General features: G+C 42.3%; 1 protein-coding gene across 1 annotated transcript in view; it reads left to right on the forward strand.

Moving 5' to 3' along the window:
• The first annotated feature begins 16,397 nt into the window (after positions 1-16,397).
• Positions 16,398-24,766, forward strand: part of LOC139444286 (skin secretory protein xP2-like) — a 97,825-nt gene continuing 89,456 nt past the window's right edge. The window contains exon 1 of the mRNA XM_071225216.1: positions 16,398-16,469. The gene's annotated coding sequence lies outside the window, so the exon portion shown is untranslated. The remainder of the gene's footprint in view (positions 16,470-24,766) is intronic.

A 24,766-nucleotide genomic window follows, 5' to 3' on the forward strand; every position in this document is an offset into this window, starting at 1 on the left:
AGGGTTGGGCTAGCACTATAAATCGGTATCAGTCCGGACTAGTACACACACACACACACACACACAGACACACACACGTGCATGCACGTCGCTATATAAACCCCATTTCATCTCACCTCACTTGGCCGTGGTATATGTCTACGGGGTGTTATTGATTTCAAAGTTTTTGTACGACTTCGCCCATGAAAAGGTCAACATACGCCCAGGTCATCCAACATTTAAAAGTTCGTTGCAAAGAGTTGAGTCCCTTAGTCTTACCAGGATCTTCTGGTCTCAGATTCGCCCTGATTACAATCGTAGGTCTGTCGCCACCATACCCGTGCCTGTGAAGCTCAACAAGTTGGTGGGGCGATGGGGTAGCCTAGTGACCAAAAGCCCGGGTTCGATTCCCCGTATAGGTACAATATAGGAAGCCCAGTTTCGGTGTCCCCCGTCGTGATATTGCTAGAGTATTGCTAAAAGTGGCGTAAAACCATACTCACTCACACAACACGGTTGTGAACATGTACGCCCTGTGATACGCCTTACTTGGCCACGGCACAGTCGAGTCGTTTATCAAGACGGGAGAACATGCTCATCAAACATGCTGACCCAGTTTGCCTTCCTTTATTTAACCCTCGGATACTTATAAATATTGCAGGTATATGGGCAACCGGACACAGCCTTCGTTCACTCACTCACTCACTCATTATCAAAAGAATATTTTACGATTTTTCTTGTGTCTCCTCATTTTCATTTATTCTAGTGGATTCAACAGATTTGAACAGACTCTGAAACTGAAAAAAATCGAGACTTGCTACATTATTCTAGACTTGCTTGGATTATTTTTGTGTGAATGTGTGTATGGGAGACTAACTCGTTATCATGAGCTTCTTGTGGATACGGGGGCGGTCGGGTAGCCTAGTGGTTAAAGCGTTCGCTCGTCACGCCAAAGACCCGGGTTCGATTCCCGATATGGGTACAATGTGTGAAGCCCATTTCTGGTGCCCCCCGCCGTGATATTGCTGGAATATTGCTAAAGGCGGCGTAAAACCATACTCACTCACTCACTCACTCTTGGGGATACGCTGTAAACACTGGTACCGTGAAGATCCGGGTTAGATTGGGTGTTCAGCAAACCATGCTTGTCGTAAGAGGCGACTAACTGAATCTAGTGACCAGGCTCGCTGACGTCTTTGATGCATGTCATCGTATCCCAATTGCGTAGATCGATGCTCGTAATGTCAATAACAGGATTGTCTGGTCCAGTCTTAATTGTTGACATACCGCCGTCATATAGCTAAAATATTGCTGAGTGCGGCGTTAAACAACAACAACAAGAACAAGATACATATAAAAAAATATTAACAAACACTGGTTATCTCCATGTCTTGTCACAGTATACCTTGAGGAGGAAACAATTTGACTTGACTGTGACAACACTGCCGCGGCTTTAACCACCTGTCAATATTCCCAACGTCTGAGACGTTACAGCCCTCCCGCCCGACGTCGACCGACCGTCACCAGCCGGCCACCATGTTTGAGTCTATAGCAGAAGCTTAATACATTAGTAGCCACATCGCCTTGTTGTAATCGATAGGTGTCACTTCCAGGAGCCAATAGAAGAGCATTTGATACCTGAAAGAACATTTGATACCCTTACCTACCAAGTTTCGTCGCAACGCTGACATTTCCCCAATTTCGTTGCCCTTGCGTAATTCGGGTTTTATAAAACATTTACCGATTATCCACGACTTGCGGCTTCGCTTATCACTTTTATGTCCAGAAATAAACTTCCCGGGGAAGGTTTGTGTGTTGATGGGCTGCTTATCTTGCGGGCTACCAATGTTGAAATCCGTTGTTGTCCTTTCAGTCTTCTCATTCTGTTCTTTGTTTATGTCTAGTGACGTCGAAACACGTCCCTAATTGCCTGTTCCTAAAATAGATGTTTAATCTTCTTCCCCTGGCCCCGTCGTATCTGATAACAATGCCTTTATTCTCATCTTTTTTCATTCATTCACCTCGTATAACTAACGTGCATGAAGTTTATCATTTCTTTGATGTTGACTTCTTCCTCTAAATCAAACAAACCTCAGGTGACCCGGATGTTTGATAACCATCCGATTTCTTTGCTGATATATTTACACATGAAGAATCAATGGACTGCAATCGTTTCTTCGACTACAACTGCATTGCCATTTATTCAAAATGGCCGACCTAGGGTGGTAATGCGCAGACGCGTTCCCTTTGAAGAGTGGGATTCGAACCCACGACCAACGACTCCTAGTGCTAACAGAATAAAAGCTCATTGGTGAGCCTAAGTCCACTGATCCACCCGTGGCCCTCGCATCTAGTGTACGTCCAAGGGCAGTATAAACCAGTGAGGTTTAACGCCTCTTTGAGCAGTATTTCAGTTACATCACGGCATGTCAGCTTTATTTGGGAGGAAAGCCCGAAGTGATGCAGGTCTCAGACGTTTAACACTTTTGGGGAAACTCGTGAGCACGGGAATGGTGCTGACAAAATTAGAAACATAATCGGGGCTGGCTGGGATTCGAACCCTTGATCATAGGTTTCTGGCTCAAGGGACTCTGAACAGCGAGTGAGTGAGTGAGTTGGGTTTAACGCCGCTTTTAACAGTATTCCAGTTATATCGCGGCGTGTCAGCTTAATGTGGGAGGAAAGCCCGAAGTGATGCAGGTCTCAGACGTTTACCACTTCGGTGAAACCCACGAGCACGGGTATGGTGCTGACAAACCTAGAAACATAATCGGGGCGAACCGGGATACGAACCCACAATCATAGGTTTCTGGCGTGCCCAAGGGACGCAACTCTGCACAGCGAATCGCAGCGCCTTAGACGACTGGGCCACCCGTACCCCCCTCTGAACAGCGCATTGCGGCGCCTTAGACCACTTAGCCCCCTGAGACCCTTCTTATTGGAAAATATCGCAAGCATGAGACCATTTAAGATATTTTTATTTGGAAAAGCCGGTTAGTAACAAAAGCCCTTCTATGGCACATGAAATACTTTGGCTGCATATCAGCGGAATGACAGACGTCTGGAGTAGACGCGAGAACAGTATAGGGTAGACATAAATATTTATGTTATGGAAGCCTCGTAAATGTCAATCAATACACGTCGAGGTATGAATGAAATAATAACCTGTCACACGAAGATAACAGAGGCATCACAGACCATAACAGGCAACGAGATGCGATCAAACAGAAGCTGGTGGTGCGTCTAGAGTTACGCCCCCTGATTGCTTTGTCCCAAAAGATGTGGCAGAAGTATGAACCATATCCGGTTATAAGTGTCCATGCGCAACGTCCTCAATTATGAATGTAAATAAATATGGAGACTGTCTACCATGTTTACACCTCGAATAACCTCCACCAGTACTAGTTGGCATCTGAAGCGAGTCGCGTCCAAAATTATTGCACTTATAAAGCGACGTGCATGCTCGTGTGTGTGTGTGTGTGTGTGTGTGTGTGTGTGTGCGTGTTCCCACTGAGATACCATGCCGCAGTTTAACATGAAAAACCCACTCAAACACAGTAAACTGACTACGAGCCGACCAGTCGTTGTTTCAGCCCCCTAATGCCGAGCGTCAGACAGGGTAACAACAAGTACCACCTTTTGACGTCTTCCGGTATGACCCCGAGGTGCGAACTTCTCTCATGACAACCACTATTGGAACTGTGTCATCACACATCACGACCTTGAGGCAGTCATGAACCTTATAACAAAAATACTTCTGTTTGGTTTTGTCTTCAAGTCTAAGCACACTCCAAGTTCATGTTTAGCAGGTAATAACCTGTCTTCGAGAACAATTACATTAGCTATGTATGCGACGGGGCCTGGCGTTACGCAGCTTGCAATGGAGATCATGTAATATCACTACTCCATTGCTGCACGAGGTAACGGAATTAGCCGAGAGGATCCGAGTGCAGATCGAGACCCCTGTGTCCTTACGTACTCGGATAAGGTCCATATGCTATTTGTGTTAGTAAAAACTTTTCTCAAATGAGGCTCGTGATGTTTGTGTAGAAGTAACTCCGCGGAACCCGGGTCAGATTAGGTTCCCATCACTCTGCTGTTGTAAGTGGCCACTAATCGGATGGTCAGGCTCGGCTGATGATGTGTTGCACCCCAATGATGTTGCTCACGAGTTTGTCTGACCCACACTTCATTATTTACAGGCCGCTGTGATATATATAGCTTGAGTATTGCTGACTGCGGAGTAAAAAAATAATGCCAGTCTTTTCTCCCTTGAGATTCAACCACTGGCCTGCTTAGTCCAGATTAGATTATTCATAGTGAGAGTTACGCCGCTCTAAACAATTCCAACTATTCAAGCAACATGAAATAGGGTCCACAAATGTTACCCATTTGGGAGACAAAGCCGGGACTTCGGAGTGACGAGCGAACGCTTTAACCACTTGGCCACCCCACCGCCGCGGATTATTGATAGGCCGACGTGATGTAGTTATTCATGCACTCTGCCAAACTGTAGCCAACACATCAGCATACATTACAGAAATATATTTAATCAATATTTACACAATTGCGCGTCACTATTTTTGTCCTTCATTTCTTGAACCCAATATTTTCCTTTGTTTGAAATATACCACAAAACATATAAGAAATTCCTAATCAAATAAGATTATTTTAAAACGATAGTAAACGAAGTCACAAGATGGAGAACACAATCAAGATAAAAGCAGCGGATTCATTAATACGAATGCACACTTGAACTGTACGCATGCCAAGTAGCAGTCTTTGTTCTGACTTCAACAAAGAATTCAAAGTATTTGTTCTCGTTACAATTGGCTTTTGATCACCTTGAACCAACTCCCGGTAATCGAGGGATCGAGAAGCATTGAAGTTTCACGTTAAATCAAACAGCGGGTGTAGGTTCCTTATGGCTCTGGTAAAGTAAATACACGTAATTAAAGGTTTAACCTAAGTATGCAATTGTAACGGACATTTTTAGCACAGTGGTTAATGTGTTCACTCGCCAGGAAGTAGGTTTGTGTTTGTTTCTCATCCCGGTACGCTATGGGATGTCACTTATGTGCTAAAACTACGGTGAAATATTGTTCAGTTATATTTATTCAGTTGGAATTCCAGGGGATATTATGGGGTGGTCTGGGGTGGTCTGTTTAACAATCATAGAACTTGGTGAAAACGGTGCCATCAGTCATGGTAAGGCAGTCAAACCCTAACCTATGGTGCAGGAATACTCTTTCTCAATATGACGCATTACGGTCAAGATCATCTTCACGAGGAAAGGGAGTTAACTGACTTTAAAAGTCCAGTTTCCACAATGCCGAACTAGGCTGGAATGTCTGGGCTCGATCGTGGCCAACAGTGGCTATTACGAGTCATGTCAATTCTATGCCCCTCAAGATTAAACAAGAAAAGATCCGCAATACATTGAAACGAAACATCTTTACTCGAAGGTCAAACGAGACTATGTCATGGACATGTGACCATAGCGCCGATAAGGATTATGCCGGGCATATATAGTTACAACGTCTTAAATATACTATGATGAAAGGGGTTTTACTTAGGGGGGTTCGCTAATTACAATATTAACATGAAATACACGGAAAGCATGTGCAGTTGACAAACTTCCAAAATGTCAAGCAAACCATGTAAAAACAATTAACTGTATGATTCACTGCACACAAACCGGTGTTTATATACAGTACCTTGTGGCACTAAACAACCAATCAAAATGAGAGTGCCAGAAATGGTAACCGAGTAGAGCCATTTATACCGCCAGTGATTCCTTAATACCACAGTCAAATTATGGATTGTTGCGACGAAATATGAGAGTTTCGGAGCCTTAGACATTACAAAACTAGATTTCATGGATGACAAGGTGACCTGCAGTTGTGAAATTTCAAAATTAATCAAATAAATTATTCGGCCTTCAATGGTGAATCTCCCATATATCAAATTGTTTCTCGTTAATCTTGAGAAAACTACAAAATCGAAGCTAAAAGCGCATTTGTCCAGATTTGCATCTCTCTCTGGCTTCGTGAAGGCAAGTAGCAGCGCCCTTCCCGACGGCTAGCAGCTCAGAAAGGAAAATCCCCGGATACATCTGGGGGAGACCTCATGGGAATTGCGATGACCCGAATAAATTGTCCCTTTCAAATGAATGAGATACGTTCGAGTTGATTTATAAATGAAATGCAGTTGACCAGAAAAATCACTTAAACAGCGATCTGTTGAAACCATTTGTTTCAGTAATGGCTTCAAGTGAATCAACTCGATTTGAAATTACCTGAGCCCACTTGCACATAGCGATCTTAGCGCTACGACTATTGTAAGCCTATGTTAAAGTATGGGAGTTAAGATCATCTTAGCGCTAAGATCGCTTTGTGCAAGTGGGCCCTGGGCATATCTGAAGAAGAACTTGGAAAAGAAATTGTTGAATAAAGTCCAGCCATGATGATTCAATTTGAATTTAGATTAAATTCTCAGCAGTTGTTATTGCTTTGTTCCACCGATAGCTACCTTCATTACATAAATATGTAAATTAATTTTATCAGTTATTAATTACCTATTTCAACAGGACCTAACACTGTCGGCTTATTTATGAGGATATACATTACCTCAATTCCCATTCCATTATCTAGAAAAGTAGTTGGCATGCAACATTAACAATAACATAATATCTGTAGATTAGTCACCGACCATTTGATATTCTGGTGAGGAAAAAATTTATTTGATTTCAGGTTTCACAAGTATAAAGTATAGCTTGGAATGATGGATGTGCCGTAAAATTGAGTTGTGAAATTTGTTTTTGTTCAGCTCCTCTTTTCAGAGGCTAAACTGTATGTTTGAAGACGAGATCGACGAAATAGTCCATGTCCAAGCACCACCCAAGAATAGACCAAAGAACGTCTACTTTTAGTGAATGAGTGAGTGAATATATAGATTCTAAGCTGCTTTGTGTGTGCACGGGTGGCCCAGTCGTCTAAGGCGCTGCGATTCGCTGTGCAGAGTTGCGTCCCTTGGGCACGCCAGAAACCTATGATTGTGGGTTTGAATCCCGGTTCGCCACGATTATGTTTCTAGGTTTGTCAGCACCATACCCGTGCTCGTGGGTTTCATCGAAGTGGTAAACGTCCGAGACCTGCATCACTTGGGGCTTTCCTCCCACATTAAGCTTGTACGCCGTGATATAACTGGAATACTGTTAAAAGCGGCGTTAAACCAAACTCACTCACTCACTCGAACCCTGTCCTTCGACGTGACGAGCGAACGTTTTAACTTCTAGGCTAACCCAACCCCGTTCTGTTGTATGTGCAGCGATAAATGCAAATGACTAACATGCGTGAGGTAATGTTTGTGGGGAATCAAACCCCCAGACCTTTACATGTCAACATCTTGCCCACTGAGCTAACCTTTCAATCTTTACAGTACAGTAGAACACTACACTCCGTTGTCTCCATGGTTTTGTAATGGTAATAATTTTGAAAATTAAACAAACGATATATCGCAATAATTCTAGAAATACATCTGTACGAAATATAAGTTTAAGTTATTCCAATAAAATACACGACAGAGATAATTTGTCCTAAAAGAAAATCTACTTATTGATGTAAAAATGAAGTCATCATTGAAATTGAGATTGTTATTTTCCCCTTTACGGCAGATAATGAGTATAGCTTATAACAATAACACAAAGATTTCCGATCATTTTCATCTTCTATACCACCTGTGAGCTGTAAACAACCTTAATTACGTTAATTAAATACTGAAACGTATGACATCAATGAGTATGAGATTGTACTCTGGTCATACACAGTGTGCAGCCAGTTGTTATCAGACTTTTATATGAACGATATGGATTATTCGGGGAATTAGACTGTCCTTTCATTAAGGAGATATTTACCTATATTAACATTGTTTTGGAGACAGGGCGTGGTGTACTTTCATCAGCTGGGTGTGGAAAGGTGATGCAGATACCCAGAATACCTTACCTAGTTGATGGTGTGATTTTGCACTACATTGACTAAATTGTTTGATAGGCATTACTTTGAAGTTAACGGATGACAAGGTAGACACAATTTTATGGATAACAACTTCTTTAATACTGTAAAAAGCGACGTTTCGGTATAGAACCTTATGCCGTTGTCAGAATAAGATTTGGAGACAAAATGTAAGTCTACCCCGAATCTTCACGGGTCAGATGTCTAACTTCTGTATCACAGTATGTATAATACAGTTTATAACTAGTGTATCACAGGTATATTACAACATTACCCATTTCATAAGACAAAACATTTTTGGTTACTGGTCGTAGATTTTATCTTCAGTTAAATGTATTTCCATATAAAACAGTTTTAAGATCCAATCCATTCATAAGAATTACATCTAAAACCCGTAACCTGAGGGGAAAGGAAACGATACTGTAAAGCATGTTGACAATGGTGTCTGCATTAACAATACCTGAGCCATCTATAAAATCTAACATATCTATGGCCTTTCAAACCATTGCACCCCAGGCATATAACGTCGCCGGCGATAAAATGTGACGATTGGCGACAACGTGTGCTGTGAAACGTTGTTATGTCGTAACAGCCACTGAAATGTCAAGATGCAGTTGTTAACATGGATAGTCTACGCAGACACAGTGTACTGACCCCGAGCCGACCAGTCCCGGTTTTATCTCCCTAACGCCGAGCGCCAGACAGAGAAACAACAAGTACCACCTTTTAAGGTCTTTTGGTGTGATGCGGCCGGAGATCGAACCATACCATCGACCTTCCGCTCTCCGTGCAGAAGCTCTCTCCACGAGACCTCGGAGACGGTCAAACAGATAGAGACACGGGTAGACATACGGGTAGACACATATTATAGAAACATACACTGATACTGATAGACAAACATATAGAGACCGCCTCCGTGGTCTAGTGGAAGAGCGTCCGCCCGCAGAGCGGAAGGTCTGGGGTTCGATCTCATACAAAAAGACGTTAAAAGGTGGTATTAGTTGTTACCCTGTATGGCGCTCGGCGTCAGTATAATGTGTTGGCTCGTAGTTAGTATAATGTATCTAATTATCTATATAAATCGGCATCAGCCTTGACTAGTACAAGTAGTCTCTCTCTCTCTCTCTCTCTCTCTCTCTCTCTCTCTCTCTCTCTCTCTCTCTCTCTCTCTCTCTCTCTCTCTCTCTCTCTCTCTCTCTCTCACACACACACACATGCATGCACGTCCCTATATGAGTGCAATAATCTTGGACGCGAAGTTAAACCCAATTCACCTAACATACCTAAAGACACACGAATCAAGAATAAAGATACACATAAACGTACAGACAGACATACTGGTAGCCACATAGAGGTTTAGATATTTCCATTACTCAAACTTAATGTAAGTCTATGCATAAAGGTACTCGTCCAACAGCCTAGCTGGTTCCCTGGGTATGCTGCGCTGGCGCTGCACTGATAGCGCCAGCGCAGCATACCCAAGGAACCAGGTTGCACGTCCAATACTATCGTCACATTAACGCAAGTCGGTTAGCAGTTGTGTTATCTCATTTCTACGACAGTTCAAGCTGTGAAAGCGCAAAGAATTTCAATCTGCACGAGCACCTTGTGTTCCCACCTGTTCTCTACAACGGATTTAGACGCGGACATTTGAACGACTCGCAAAGGTCAGAACCATTACGCGACCTCGCTGCAGAAAACACAGATTCAATTAGAACCGAGATGACGACTCCTCCCCTGACCTTTTGGCTGTTACATTCTACCATTTTGTGAAACACGCGACAGGACAAGGTCTGGCGCTCGTCTGCCCCTATAAAACCAACGTAACTTTGTTCAGAGGTCAAGTAGCCCCGTACAAGGTCATTTTGAACCGATGCATGATTGACCTCTCTATGAGTACCTTACCCATTGAGCGACTTGATGAGTGACTGTTTAATGCTTCGGCCAGCATCACCGTAGTCTGTAAAAAATATAGCCTCGACCAGACATACTAGGTGACGTAATGGTGACTTTATGGTGACTTAAATCTGACTTAATGCTGGCCTAATGCTGACTTAATTCTGACTTAATTCTGACTTAATGCTGGCCTAATGCTGACTTAATTCTGACTTAATTCTGACTTAATGCTGGCCTAATGCTGACTTAATGGTGACTTAATGCTGACTTAATGTTGACTTAATTCTGACTTAATGCTGGCCTAATGCTGACTTAATTCTGACTTAATTCTGACTTAATGCTGGCCTAATGCTGACTTAATTCTGACTTAATGCTGACTTAATGTTGACTTAATGCTGACTTAATGCTGACTTAATGTTGACTTAATGCTGACTTAATTCTGACTTAATGCTGACTTAATGTTGACTTAATGCTGACTTAATGCTGACTTAATGTTGACTTAATGCTGGCCTAATGCTGACTTAATTCTGACTTCATGGTGACTTCATTGTCATGCTAAGTGACTTGGTTGACTGCTGTCATTGAACCCCGACGGCTCGGGCCGTTCCGAATAATATCAGTCGCGTCGCTGGTTTGTCTGGTACAGACTTGATTATATACAGCTCCCTTTATATAGCTGGGATATTGCTGAGAGGTGTCAAACAAGAAACTAAACTTCCGGGATAAAAGAGATGGTAGTTAAAATCGAAACAAACAAGAAGTGGTTATTCGATGGTGATGTAATGAGCAGTGTGAAGCAGGTGTTGTCAGGATCAGTTTGGGTTGGTTCACAGATACCAGACATTCAGCCTAGTAACGGTTTGATAACGTTTGTAAATGTTTGGCCAAATCAAATTGTCATGTGTATATTTTCTTTAGCCAAATTGTCTGACGAAACAACAAGCAACGCAATCAGGGATAACCTGCCCTAAATATCCCCCCACACAAGAAGAAAAACAAAGTTAACCTCTTTCATCTGTTCGATCCATATGTCCGGCACAAGTATGAGCCAATGATAAGACTGATGCCATGTGTCCCGGATTGGTGCCCTTGTTTTTTTTGCCAATCTCATTAAAATCAGATCTTAGTTCTCGCTATCGCTAAACAAAGATCTGAGGACATCCCAGTAGGGGTCACGTCAGAACGACCTTTCATCTGACCAATCAGAGCGTCGCTTACCAGATCATGAAGGTGACAGTCGGAATGTAATTTCTAATCATGCAATCTTGAAAACTTTAACCCAGGGTATTCTGAACAATAATTACGGGCTTAACAACTGAATTAATACAATCTAGACCATCTATTAGCCACTCCAGAATGTTCTTTTGTTCAGGTTTCAAATTTTTGATCGAGAATTTGTCAAAATATGTTTCGAAGCGTAGTCGCCAATTGAAAATTGGTGCCGTAAAGCACATGAAAGCTGCCTTCTTATTGGCTAATTTCGACTTCTTGTCAGTCATTCCATTGGTCGGTCAAAGTTCGCGCAAGGTCGGTCTGACGTGACCCGTAATGGGATGTCCTCTGATCTTTATTAACCTGTAGCAAGAACTGAGATCTGATTTTAATGAGATTGGTTTTGTGCCTATGTACTCGTTTCCTCATGCTATCAACCACTAATCTTCCTGACCAACACTCGATGAAGGCCGACGTTAACCGCCGGGCAAAAGAAAACAGCCATGGTGACTAAAAAGAAACAAACATGAAATGGCTATTCGATGGTGATGTATTTGATACGGGTATCATAGTTATGTTTTGAACCTCAAATTTGCAGTGTTTCGGCGACTGGTTTCAGCCTAGTAACGTTTGCATAATGTTGTAATTATTGGGTTAAATCCAATTTTCAAGTGCATCCATCAGTTTAGCATAGCTGGAATACTACTGACTGCGGCATAGATCACTCACTCACTCACTCCAGAGCTGAGGAAAGGGCATGGATATTTCGGTCTAGACTCCCTACTGCTGAGGATGCAGGAAGGTCATCTGGAATTAAGTGTTATCAAGGTTGGATTTCATCCTGCACTGGTATAATTATCACCTCTGTATTGTTACCAGCAACATAATTGATGTTAATTGTACAATGATTAATTTCTCCTTTCGTGGAAGTAATCGGTGATATCCTTTGTTCGGCTATGACAGTATATATTATTACAGCCAGTAAGGAATACACGTTTCAGCTGTTAAATATTATAATTAGAGGAGGATGTAGGATAAGGGCCCTTTTCGGTCATTGAAATGTCAAAATTGTAAGTTACAGTTACAGAGAACTTCGTAATAATGGTACGATAATAACGGTTCTTATGCTTGGAAGTTTTTGTTTCTAAAATGGCACTTTCAGACAGACAGGGGAAACAGGACACCAACCCATAACACAGTAATACAACATGATACTTCAATCATGCTGGAGTAAAGTTTATAACAATTTCATTCATCAAAAAAATAAGTATTTAGGTTTTTCTTAACTTGCTACGGGCGGTCGAGTAGCCAGCTCGTGGTTAAAGCGTTCGCTCGTCACGCCGAAGACCTGGGTTCGATTCTCGACATTGGTACAATGTGTGAAGCCCATTTCTGGTGTCCGCCGACGTGATATTGCTGGAATATTGCTAATAGCGTCGTAAAACCATTTTCACTAACTCACTCTTAACTTGCTAACAAGCTTATATTGTGAAGGACAAGATTGTTACGTGTTTGCATTAGCCGTGTGAATGTGGCCCGTTCAAGACTCCTTAATGACCAAAATGCTTTCTGAAAACTTCTAAAATCAGTGTGTTCAACACGTACCTTGTCCTTTTTAGAAGCATTTAGTATCGTTTCGTTTAGGATTGTATCATCATGATGTTATACTATCATTAAGGCTTGACATTAAACAGGCTTAGCAAATTACCCGGACGTATTTACTTGCAACGGTACTATCCGGATTCACGAGGTTTCTCTGTATGTGAAATAGACTATTGCTGGTGAGAAGGGGATCGCTTTTGATTGGGCCAAAATCAACCTCAGCTCGAAGTTGGCTTCGATGACGGCGACCGGGTGAGATGTTCTGACGGGGTGTGACCCTCGGACAATGGCGTCCACCGCTAGACCTCTCTATAACGGATCACCATAACTCACGCGAGCACCGAATCCCCCATTCGGCCATTGTTACCCCCATTCTTCTGATCGCTCAATATATCAGCGTCCTGTCTCTTTACCTTAATCCCACCAATACGTCTCGCGTGACATCTTGGAAGCTTGTTCGAGATCTTGGTGAGACTGCCGTGTTATAATTCTTTGTTGTTTTTACCTGTTCTGGATTTAAACGAATGATGGACAATGAATCCTACTTCTGCGTTCTGGGCACAGAACGCCTCGCTGATAAGATCGGTAGCATCACTTCGTGCTAGCGCAAGTCACTATTCACTCAGTCCAAGTTGTTTTTAACATGAAAGTGTTCACACAAGTCTTCATTAGGTAGGGACTACGGACATGCCAAAACTTCTGTGTGGGTTCTGCTGGGGTTTTTTAATCAAAAGGGACTATTTTTCAGAGATGTTCACTTGTGAGAATAGCTTTTTTAAGCAAAGGCGGAGCAAAAGTGGAGTACTTTCTGAAAGTTTTTTTGTTTTGTTTTTCAAAATGAGGCGGTTCCAACTTAAAATAACCAATTTGTGGTGACAGGCTAATGAATGGTCGCACATTCGATCAAAGCTGGCAACCTCTCTGTTAGTATGTCTCCCTGACACTAGAGAATAAACTAAAAAAGGAATCCAACTCAAGTCCAGATTGTCTCAGCTCAAGTAAAACTAAGCATGGTTCTGGGCTCCATTTGTATTTAATTTCTATTCTGTAGATACTTATTTTTATACAACTTTATTTCTGGGACTTAATGTTTGTCTACCCTCGTGAGTACATATACATGTGCATATCACTTCTTCAATGCCCAAATTTTACGGGACCCGTGATGCTCATGATGTCAATCACTGGATGGCCTGGTCCAGACTGGATTTTTTACAGACCTCCGTCATACCGTTGGAATATTGCTGATTGCGGTGTTAAACTACAAACAAACCAAACCAAAGCTACGGTTATCGCGAAATATTTCTTTCTGGATGGTTGTTAGTTTCATATTCTATCAAAATCTCTGTATGATTGGAATCACGAGTATTAACCTGTGAATATTCATAATTCACCCGTAAACCATTCATAATGATGGCACATAAATATACAGATATCAACTATGAGATATACTGCTTACTGCTTTCGCTGACATATCTTTTGAGACGGTCCCTTCAAATGCAATCTCGTGACATGGAAGCGAGATCTTGTCCAAGATCGCCTAACGTGACAGATTCGCCGTCAGTAACGTGAAATGCAATACAGTTTTGACATCGCTTAAAATTGACGTTGTCCCTGACTCATCGTTCAAGAAGGGACACACACTTAACGTCCGGACACGATCGTCCAAAGGTTCACACCGTTTGTTTAAAATGGGAGTGGACACATTTAGACGTTGATGAAGAAGGGAGAAGCATGTAAGTGTATCCCAATTAGATACCAGGCTATGAGATACCAGTAGGTCCTCTCTATGAACGCTTGAATGAATTAGGGTAGGTGTTTTAATGATAAGGATCATTGGTTAGAGAATGTTTTCTATCAACAGTTGCACCTGTTGTTTTGGTGAAATGAGGTATAGTGTGTCAGTTTGTCCAACCGACATTCACTTAGGTTTGGTGTGTGTGAATATGGATTTAGGTCGCGTTTAGCAATATTACAGCAATATCACAGGGGGGTGGGGGGACACCAGAAATGGGTTTCACACATTGTACCGCGTGGGGAATCGAACCAGGGCCTTCGGGGTGACGAGCGAACGCTTTAAACACTAGGCTACCCCGCCAACCTACTTAGGTTTGGAAGAGATGTTTACGAATCGAAGATATAATGTCGATGATTGCATTCATTCCAAGGTTATGACCAATTCACTGCTGTAAAAGCGACTATGCTTGTCGTAAGAGGCGACTAACGGGATCGGGTGGTCAGGCTCGCTGACTTGGTTGATGCATGTCATCGATCCCAATTGCGTTGGTCGATGCTCATGATATCAATCACTGGATTTTCTGGTCCAGACTCGATTATTTAAAGACCGCTGTCACATAGCTGGAATATTGCTGTGTGCGGCGCTAAACAACAAACCAACCAACCACTGCTGTAGCCTCGATTTGAGCCCGATTCGAACCACGCTAAAAATAGCCGCCAGGTCTAATTATTCTCATAAGCCAGGCGTCACAACAACAACAAACAAAAACATACCAAAATTAACAATGCAAGTCTATAAACAAAACTGTTCCTGAACTCCAGGACCTTTCTTACAGTGAGATTAAACGGCATGCAACAGTTGGTTGATTTGTTGTTTAACGCCATACTCGTAAATAATCGAGTCTGGACCAGACAATCCATTGTTTCATATCATGAGCATCCATCCACGCAAATGGGATCGATGACATGCATCTAACCAAGTCAGGGAGCCTGACCACCCGATCCCGTTAGGCGCCTTTCACGACAAGCATAGTCACCTTTTACGGCAAGTTTGGGTTGCTGAAGACGTATTCTACCCCGGGATCTTCACGGATCGGCATGCAATAGGAATAAATGCGACTCAACAGAAGAACACAGAAGAACACCCGAAATTTGCATAAGACTTAATCTGTCAGTAGAAAACTATCCTAAATGGCGACCCAAACTCAGGTGACAGTGTACACGATTTCATTCATAAAGCTGCACTTAATGGTATTCTGTCAACTAAAAGATATGACTACTTCAAGTTTTTTCTGTCCATTATTCCTTGTTGAAAATAGTTGATTGTTGTAATGATACTAATCATTCTATTTGAAAAGGAAAGGATCGAGTAAGATCCAGTAGCTTTTTTCCCAATCCTATTGATTGCCAATTAAATATGATGGAAACAATACACTAGGACATCTAAATTATTATAAAGTTATCCGAATTTGAATAAAAATGGTTCTTGATTATTTTAAGAATTTTGAAATCCAATCTTGTATAATTTGCTGAATAATTGATACAACAAACAAAATGCACATCGACCACCAGTTAACGCCTTGTCCACGCCGTAATGGATATTAATAATTAAATAACACGTATCAATACATATGTTAGATTACAAGAAAACATGTGGCAACGCTTTTTCCAGTCGATAAATTTCATCTGACCAATGTGACAATGACAAAAACTAATCAATCCTACACGCACCAAGCACGTGCTCTGTTGATACTGTCAGTGACACCCTGCCCAGCTGTAACCGCGCAACGTAAGTCCACGTATTCACGTAACTGCTATTGGCACCACCGAGTTGATATTCGTGCCTCGCCGAGACAAGTCGAATGACCTTCCAACAGTTTACGGAAGGGGGCGAGTAATGACGACTGGCGCCATCTCTGCGGGATTTCTGCATCCAGTGAATTACTTATCGAACGGCGTTGTTTAGTCAATGAATTGGTGAAACATTACGGAACAAGAACTATCACCGAGCTGAGCCCAGGGGAATATTTGCAAGTTAGTTCCTGAGACAGTTAAACATTCTCGTTTTACCATTGTTAGAGTCTTGTTATTTTGGGGAAGGAATGTTTATACACTAAATATATACGATAGGAACTTGGTTTTAATCAGATGTATGGCCATTTTCTGGTCTATAGAACACAGTATTCTGAACTAACAACCCTATTAGTGTGGCTGACGTGGTGAAAAAAGGTAATTTGAAAGCAAGCACCAGATATATGTTTTGCGGGAGTAGCCGTTATCAGGAAGTTGACTGCGAGGAAATGGTTTCTTTAATTACAACCACGAATCGGTGTTACTGGTGGGTTGGTGTAAACTTTCAGAAGTCTGTTATATCCTCTTAAGTACAAGGTTTGTCACAGTCGGTATTATTACGATCTGTGGGTCAATGTGATGAATGGTATATTATACGTATGAAATACAAAATGGTAAATGATTACAAGATGTGGTGAACTATGACATGTATGATGCGTAATGGGTCCATTTCGGGCCATGACCTGTGATGTACATTGTCTATGATCCATGACCCGTGATGTACATTGTTTATGATCCGTGATCCGTGATGTACATTGTTTATGACCCGTGATGTACATTGTTTATGATCCGTGATCCGTGATGTACATTGTTTATGACCCGTGATGTACATTGTTTATGATCCGTGATCCGTGATGTACATTGTTTATGAAACGTGATGTACATTGTTTATGATACGTGATCCGTGATGTACATTGTTTATGACCCGTGATGTACATTGTTTATGTTCAGTGATGTACATAGTCTGTGGCCTGTATGTTCAGTGATGTACATTGTCTGTGGTCTGTATGTTCAGTGATGAACATTGTCTGTGTTCTGTATGTTCAGTGATGAACATTGTCTGTGGCCTGTATGTTCAGTGATGTACATTGTCTATGGTCTGTATGTTCAGTGATGTACATAGTCTGTGGCCTGTATGTTCAGTGATGTACATTGTCTGTGGCCTGTATGCTCAGTGATGAACATTGCCTGTGGTCTGTATGTTCAGTGATGTACATTGTCTGTGGTGTGTATGTTCAGTGATGAACATTGTCTGTAGCCTGTATGTTCAGTGATGAACATTGTCTGTGGTCTGTATGTTCAGTGATGAACATTGTCTGTGGTCTGTATGTTCAGAGATGTACATTGTCTGTGGTCTATATGTCCAGTGATGTACATTGTCTGTGGTCTGTATGTTCAGTGATGTACATTGTCTGTGGTCTGTATGTTCAGTGATGAACATTGTCTGTGGCCTGTATGTTCAGGGATGAACATTGTCTGTGATCTGTATGTTCAGTGATGTACATTGTCTGTGGCTTGTATGTTCAGTGATGAACATTGTCTGTGGTCTGTATGTTCAGTGATGTACATTGTCTGTGGCCTGTATGTTCAGTGATGAACATTGTCTGTGGCCTGTATGTTCAGTGATGTACATTGTCTGTAGCCACTATGTTCAGTGATGTACATTGTCTGTAGCCTGTATGTTCAGTGATGAACATTGTCTGTAGCCTCTATGTTCAGTGAATTACATTGTCTGTAGCTTGTATGTTCAGTGATGTACATTGTCTGTAGCCTGTATGTTCAGTGATGTACATTGTCTGTGGCCTGTATGTTCAGTGATGAACATTGTCTGTGGCCTGTATGTTCAGTGATGTACATTGTCTGTAGCCACTATGTTCAGTGATGTACATTGTCTGTAGCCTGTATGTTCAGTGATGTACATTGTCTGTAGCCTGTATGTTCAGTGATGTACATTGTCTGTAGCCTGTATGTTCAGTGATGTACATTGTCTGTGGCCTGTATGTTCAGTGATGAACATTGTCTGTGGCCTGTATGTTCAGTGATGTACATTGTCTGTAGCCACTATGTTCAGTGATGTACATTGTCTGTAGCCTGTATGTTCAGTGATGAACATTGTCTGTAGCCTCTATGTTCAGTGATGTACATTGTCTGTAGCCTCTATGCTCAGTGATGAACATTGTCTGTAGCCTCTATGTTCAGTGATGTACATTGTCTGTTGTATGTATGTCTGTGGTCAGGATGATGTATAATTATGTTCAGTCTCCGCACAACCAGCATTTACAGATACAGACAGCAGATATTGACTCCATCTGATCCGTGACAAGGCACCAGTAAATGACAGGAACATACATCATACTTAGAGCAACATTGAAAACAATAACATACATCACTGAATAACAGAAACAATGTGTCTTTCTTGACTCAGGCTGACGCTCAAAGCGTTCGTAAGATTTACAAAGTAGGAATCACAACCTAGTGACTAAATTCACCTACACATCAAATCCGGTTAAATAGAGTACAACGGATGATTACCATGAATGTGGAATATATTTATTTTATGAAAACAGTACCAATCTAGATGTGTATACAAAAGCAAGTCAAGGCAGCTTAAACCAGCTTTTTTCCTCATCAGCATCAGAAAAATTATTAGTTTTAATTTTAGAGGAGAGAAATGCATTGTGTATTAAAAGATTCAAGAGACTATATGTAAGTCTACATTATTTACTTCCCACTGGGTTCATACCCTGAATCAGGGCGCCAATATACGACTCATATAGACCCCCTGTCTGTGAGAGCGGATACAACGTCATTTGTGAGGCCTTGAGTCACTTAATCAATAACGCAAACTGTCTTGACGCAGTGAGAGGTAAAATAATAATTGGTTGGGTAATCACTTTCCGAAATAGTTGGCGCACTTCAAATTCCGTAGATCAATGACCACGTTTACCTCTTTGAAACGGGAGCGCCAAGTTATCTCATACAGCCTTCTCCCCAAACAAAGCACCTAGTTCAATCTGGGTCATGAGACTATTGAAGGCCTCGCTTCATTGACCACGTGGTAGTGGGATGGGTGGGGCTGGCCTCAAAGTGTTTGTCTTATAATTGCAAGCTAAACCCTTCCGGAGTTTTCAAAAGAGGTGTTATATTTCCACAATAGTTCTAAAGAACAATTGCCATCGTCAGAACCTCTTCAACACGCTCCTAGCAACAGGACGCCGCACGTGACCAGGCACGCGCTCGGGATGGCGTAATTTGAAGTTGTTGGGGACGCTATGAATTTAGAGTAAAAAATCGATGGGATTTCAATGAAATGAAATGGCTATTGTGGTGAGAGTATTGTTGGAAGCCATGCCCGGGGGCAGGGAAGGGGCTATGGGGACGGGAGGGGGGAGCGTTACTTGTTGATAGGACCAGCAGGGTCGGGGAATGACGGACACGCGCACATATATCATGCTAATGTAGCAGGGGATAATTGGTTATTTGGGAATATGATAGTTGGGAAACAAAGAGGCCTCGGTCACCATCTGTACAGGATTAAACTGGGTCTGTCTCAATGCGCAGAGGCTGAGTGCGGGGACAAAGGGTCGGCGTCATGGTCAACCGACGTTCGCCATCCTTGCGTTTCAGTAACAATAGTTTAATAACTTTTTCATAGAGTTCGGTAAGCATAATTTTATGGAAACTGCATAAATAATCGTTTTGTTCCAAATCGATTTTTTAGTCGTGAGTAAAGTTTTACGCCACTTATTCAAGCAATATTCCAGTCATATTATGGTGGGGGGAGACCAAGAATAGGCTTCACGCAATCATGGAATCGAACCAGGTCTTCGGCGTGACAAGCAAACGCTTTTATTCTCCATTCACTGAGCCCCTTCTCATTTTAAATGTAGCTGCTCGTTTCTTTATCAAAATTATATAGTTTGCTGTAGAGAGTTTTTTTATGATATTATACAGGAGATAAATCAGGGATTTTTAAACAGTTCGTTGTATCCGTTTGTTCGCGATATCCGTGTTCGTTGTATCCGTGTTCTACTGTATTTTAAAACACTAAGCTTTAGTCTGTTCTCTGCCTGTTTTCGATCTTTACATCAAAGAACCCCAACTTCACTTCGCTTTATCCGAAGTTCGCCCTTTGCCCTTACACTAACATTATACGTTTACTTCAGAAGGTCGAACCTGTCTTGTTATAACACATATCTGGCGTTAGTCGACTTCGTCAAGCCGATATTGCCCAAAATGATATAATATTCGATACAAGGCATCCGTTAAAACGTTGTACCCTTAAAAATGTAGTCTACATTGTATTTACCCGAATGATAATGTCAATTTATTTTGTGTCAGACTTGTGCATGTAGCTTTCGAAAACATGTAAAATGAAATGTGTCACTTTGCACGCAGTTTTAAACATGACGGTAAGGGACAGCCTGTTAACGTTTGTTTTGATGATAAAATGTCACAACAAATCAAAACAACTTACACAAAATATCGTTGTAAGTATTTCCCCCCAATAATGGACAACAGGCGCGCAGTCTGCGCGTCGCTTTAAACGTCCTTGATATTAAACGAGGTCACTTTTTGACGAGTCAGCTTTCCAACAATACGCAGCCAACTATTCACAGTATTTCACATTCGCACAATCCCTCTAGAACCAAACTGACAATTTCATCACTAACCTATCTCGTCATTTCAACATGCTCAACACCAATGCAAAAATTCGGTGGATGTCGCTCAAGACTGAAATTTTGACTTTTTTAATGAAAAAAGAACATTTTCTGTTGACAGAATTTACCGCCAATTCTTTCGTGGAATATCCCAATCGTTAAAATTCAATTGATTTAACGTCACGTGCCTTTCTCCAAGTCTCAGCATTTTCCCTTAGCTTGAAATTTAACTTAGGGCAACCTGCTTTCAATGTCTCTCGTGACTTCGACATGTCGGCCCCCTGCGTTAACACCTCCGGCATCTGTGCCGGCGCAACTACGCCGACGATGAGAATATGCGGACTTGGAGACCTCGCCACACTTCCGACCACGAGGTTCAACCACCACCTGGACTTCTCTTTTTTTTCTAAGTGCACAATGGCAGATAAAGTGCGCGCATCCCGTAATGCATCAATATTCCATTACATTTATGTATCGGGTGCACTTAGCAGAGAAGAGAAAAACACAACAAAGTGAATTATTAACTAAGAGGAACTAGGTTTTAAAATCTCTTTTTAATTTTTAAAAATTATATATCGACAAAGATGCGCGCTGTATGAGGGACCTGTTGAAATAGGGACTTGCCAACCACAATTGGTATCGTTATTGTTCACAATGATGTGATATATGCAAAATATGAAATATATATCACTTAATGGGTCATCTTGATTCTCCTCAATACGTGAGTGGTTGCCATGACACTGTCAGCAACATCAGTTCTACTACAGCTGCCTGTGAAGCATGAGTGTGTGTAAGTGAGTGAGTGAGTGAGTGAGTTGGGTGTAACGCCGCTTTTAACAGTATTCCAGTTATATCGCGGCGTACAAGCTTAATGTTGGATGAAAGCCCGAATTGATGCGGGTCTCAGACGTTTACCACTTCGGTGAAACCCACGAGCGCGGATATGGTGCTGACAAACCTAGAAACATAATCGGGGCGAATCGGGATTCGAACCCACAATCATTGGTTTCTGGCGTTCCCAGGGGACGCAACTCTGCACAGCGAATCGCGGCGCCTTAGACGACTGGGCCACCCGTGACCCTATGAAGCATGAAGAGCATGGAACCTTGGATGACAACTTCTATATTGTTTGTTACGACGTTTCAGGGCTACTTCTTGGCCCTTCATCACGTCTTCGTGATCTTCCACAAGCCTATCAAAGACTGTGGAGTGGTCGAGCCTGTGGTTGGTAGATATACCAGTGGTTGATAGTGTGAACAACGATCCACCGTGATCACGTTTTGTTTGTTTGTTGTGTAACGTCGCACTCAGCAATATTCCAGCTATATGACAGTGAGCAATATTCCAGCTATATGACAGTGGACTGTAACAAAATCGAGTCTGGGCCAGGCGATCCAGTGATTGGTATCATAAGCATCGATCTACGCAATTGGGATACGATGACATGCATCAACCAAGTCAGCGAGCCTGACCACCCGATCCCGTTATTCGCCTCTTTCGACAAGCATAGTCACCTTTTCTACCCCGGTCGTGATGACGTACTGTCCAGTAAGACTGTTTGAAGACGCGGGGGTCGTCTAAACACCATACCCTCCTCACTTTATCCAATCATTTCGCAATCCATCCAATTATCCCTCCGTCCACCGATACCTCCCTGCCTTCATCTAACCACTACTAAATTCCTGTCATACACACAATCATCCATACGACCATCAATCCCTTGTCCCGCCAACCATCCATCCAACCAACCAACCAACCAATCACACCCATCAGCAATACCAGCCAATCTCCAGGTAAATCGATTGTTGCCATAAGTGTCATTGGGACCTTTTCTTCACGATTTTAATCATGGGGCTCAGCCAATAAGTTTCATAGGTAATAGAATGGTGGGTGGGTGACATGAACTGAACCAATCTGAAGAATCAAACCATGGTCTACTGCAGGATGAACGCACTTACAACTGGGCAAATTGCCTGTCACCATCCCCACGATTAATGTAACTATTTAAACTCCGGTAAAGATTGTTTCGTCACCGGGACACACTAAAAACGGAAGACCCGACTCGATGGTGGCGTCACCACGCAAGACCGAGTTTGGAGCACACAAATCCGATCCTGATGAGGTGGTGTGAAATGGGGTTTAAGATTGCGTCCAAGATTATTGCACTTATATAGCGACGTGGATACACGTGTGTCTGTGTGTATGCTTGGACTGATGCCGATTTATAGTGCCAGCCCACTGAGACACCATGCCACAGTTTAACATGAATACCCCACTCAGACACAGTATACTGACTCCGAGCCGACCATTCTTTGTTTTAGCCCCTTAATGCCGAGCGCCAGACAGGGTAACAATTATCATCTTTTATCTATCGTCTTTTGGTATGACGCGGCCGGGGATCGAACCCCGGACCTTCCGCTCTACGTGCAGACGCTCTACCACTAGACCACGGAGGCTGTCGGATCCTGATGACGCCACCGGAACTGAATCGCTCAACTTCCTTTTTCTTTTCCGAGAAATCTGAACAGCATGTACGACGCTGGGTCCAATGTTCATTATTTCTCAACTGTCACACAAAACCCCGGTCTCATTGCTGGCGTTGTCGGTGGTCTATTATCACTAAAATGCCAACTAAGTAGGAAGCTATCACACGCGACTCCCATTGGCTTGTCAATGACATTTTGATGGAAACGACGCTGACTTTTAACGTTCGCCTTCTCGCCACGTTGAGGTCAAATGCCACCGCCCGTGTTCAATCTGTCTGGTATTGTTTACCTTTCCCCGTTCAATGTCGTGGACACTGAACGCGTAAACTATAGTGTGTCCGCCATGTAAGTAGAGAATGTATTATTTATTCGACTTAGGGTTTCGAATGAAATTTACAAGTATCGAATCTTTGGTTTGAATCCTCTAACTTGAAAGCACAGTAGGTTCATCTACTTAAGATGTTCTTAAAATCAGACATCAAGCTGTCATTTCGTTCTCTATACAATTGAGTCTGGATCAGACAATAGGTGACTGACGTCACGAGCATCGATCTACGCAATTTGGATTCGACGACATTCATCAACTAGGTCAGTGAGTCTGACTACCCGATTCCGTTATAGACGCCTCTTACGACAAGCATGGGTTGGTCATTTCGTAAACAGCTGGGCGTTGGCTTAAGTAACAATATCACAGGGCACTGTGCAATGTTTACTTGAATAATTCGTCTGGTTTGCGAGATACCATTAATCAAGATATTGCACTGCTCACTTGTGCCGAAAGGGATTTCCATTGTGGCTTATATAGGGCACGTGTTTCTGGAGGTCTTCCAGTCTTTAGGTATGTGTCGATGACTATTTTTAAGGATGTCTAGACTTCATTCTGGTTTTCTTTGTCTGTTTGTTGTGTAACGCCGCACTCAGCAATATTCCAGCTACGGCGGTCTGTAAATAATCGAGTCTGGACCAGACAATCCAGTGATTGGTATCATGAGCATCGATCTACGCAATTTGGATACGATGACATTCATCAACCAAGTCAGCAAGCCTGACCACCCGACCCCGTTAGTCGCCTCCTACGACAAACATAGGATGCTGAAGACCTATTCTATCCCGGATCTTCACGGGTGTCTTCATTCTGGTGTATACTAACATGTGAAATTGGACCCGGAGCGTGTACGTTAATGCCCTTCGGACAAATATCTAATTGCTTTAGATTTGACATCACAAGTGGTTTTCTGTTTGTACTTTAAAGGCCAATCAATAGCCAAACCATAATGTATTTTCTATGGGTGACCTTCCTGTCGATATACGAACTTCATCATACCAGTCAAGA

Source organism: Haliotis cracherodii, unplaced genomic scaffold (assembly GCF_022045235.1).
Source record: "Haliotis cracherodii isolate W230 unplaced genomic scaffold, xgHalCrac1.p SCAF_5, whole genome shotgun sequence".
In the NCBI taxonomy this organism is placed as follows: domain Eukaryota; kingdom Metazoa; phylum Mollusca; class Gastropoda; order Lepetellida; family Haliotidae; genus Haliotis; species Haliotis cracherodii.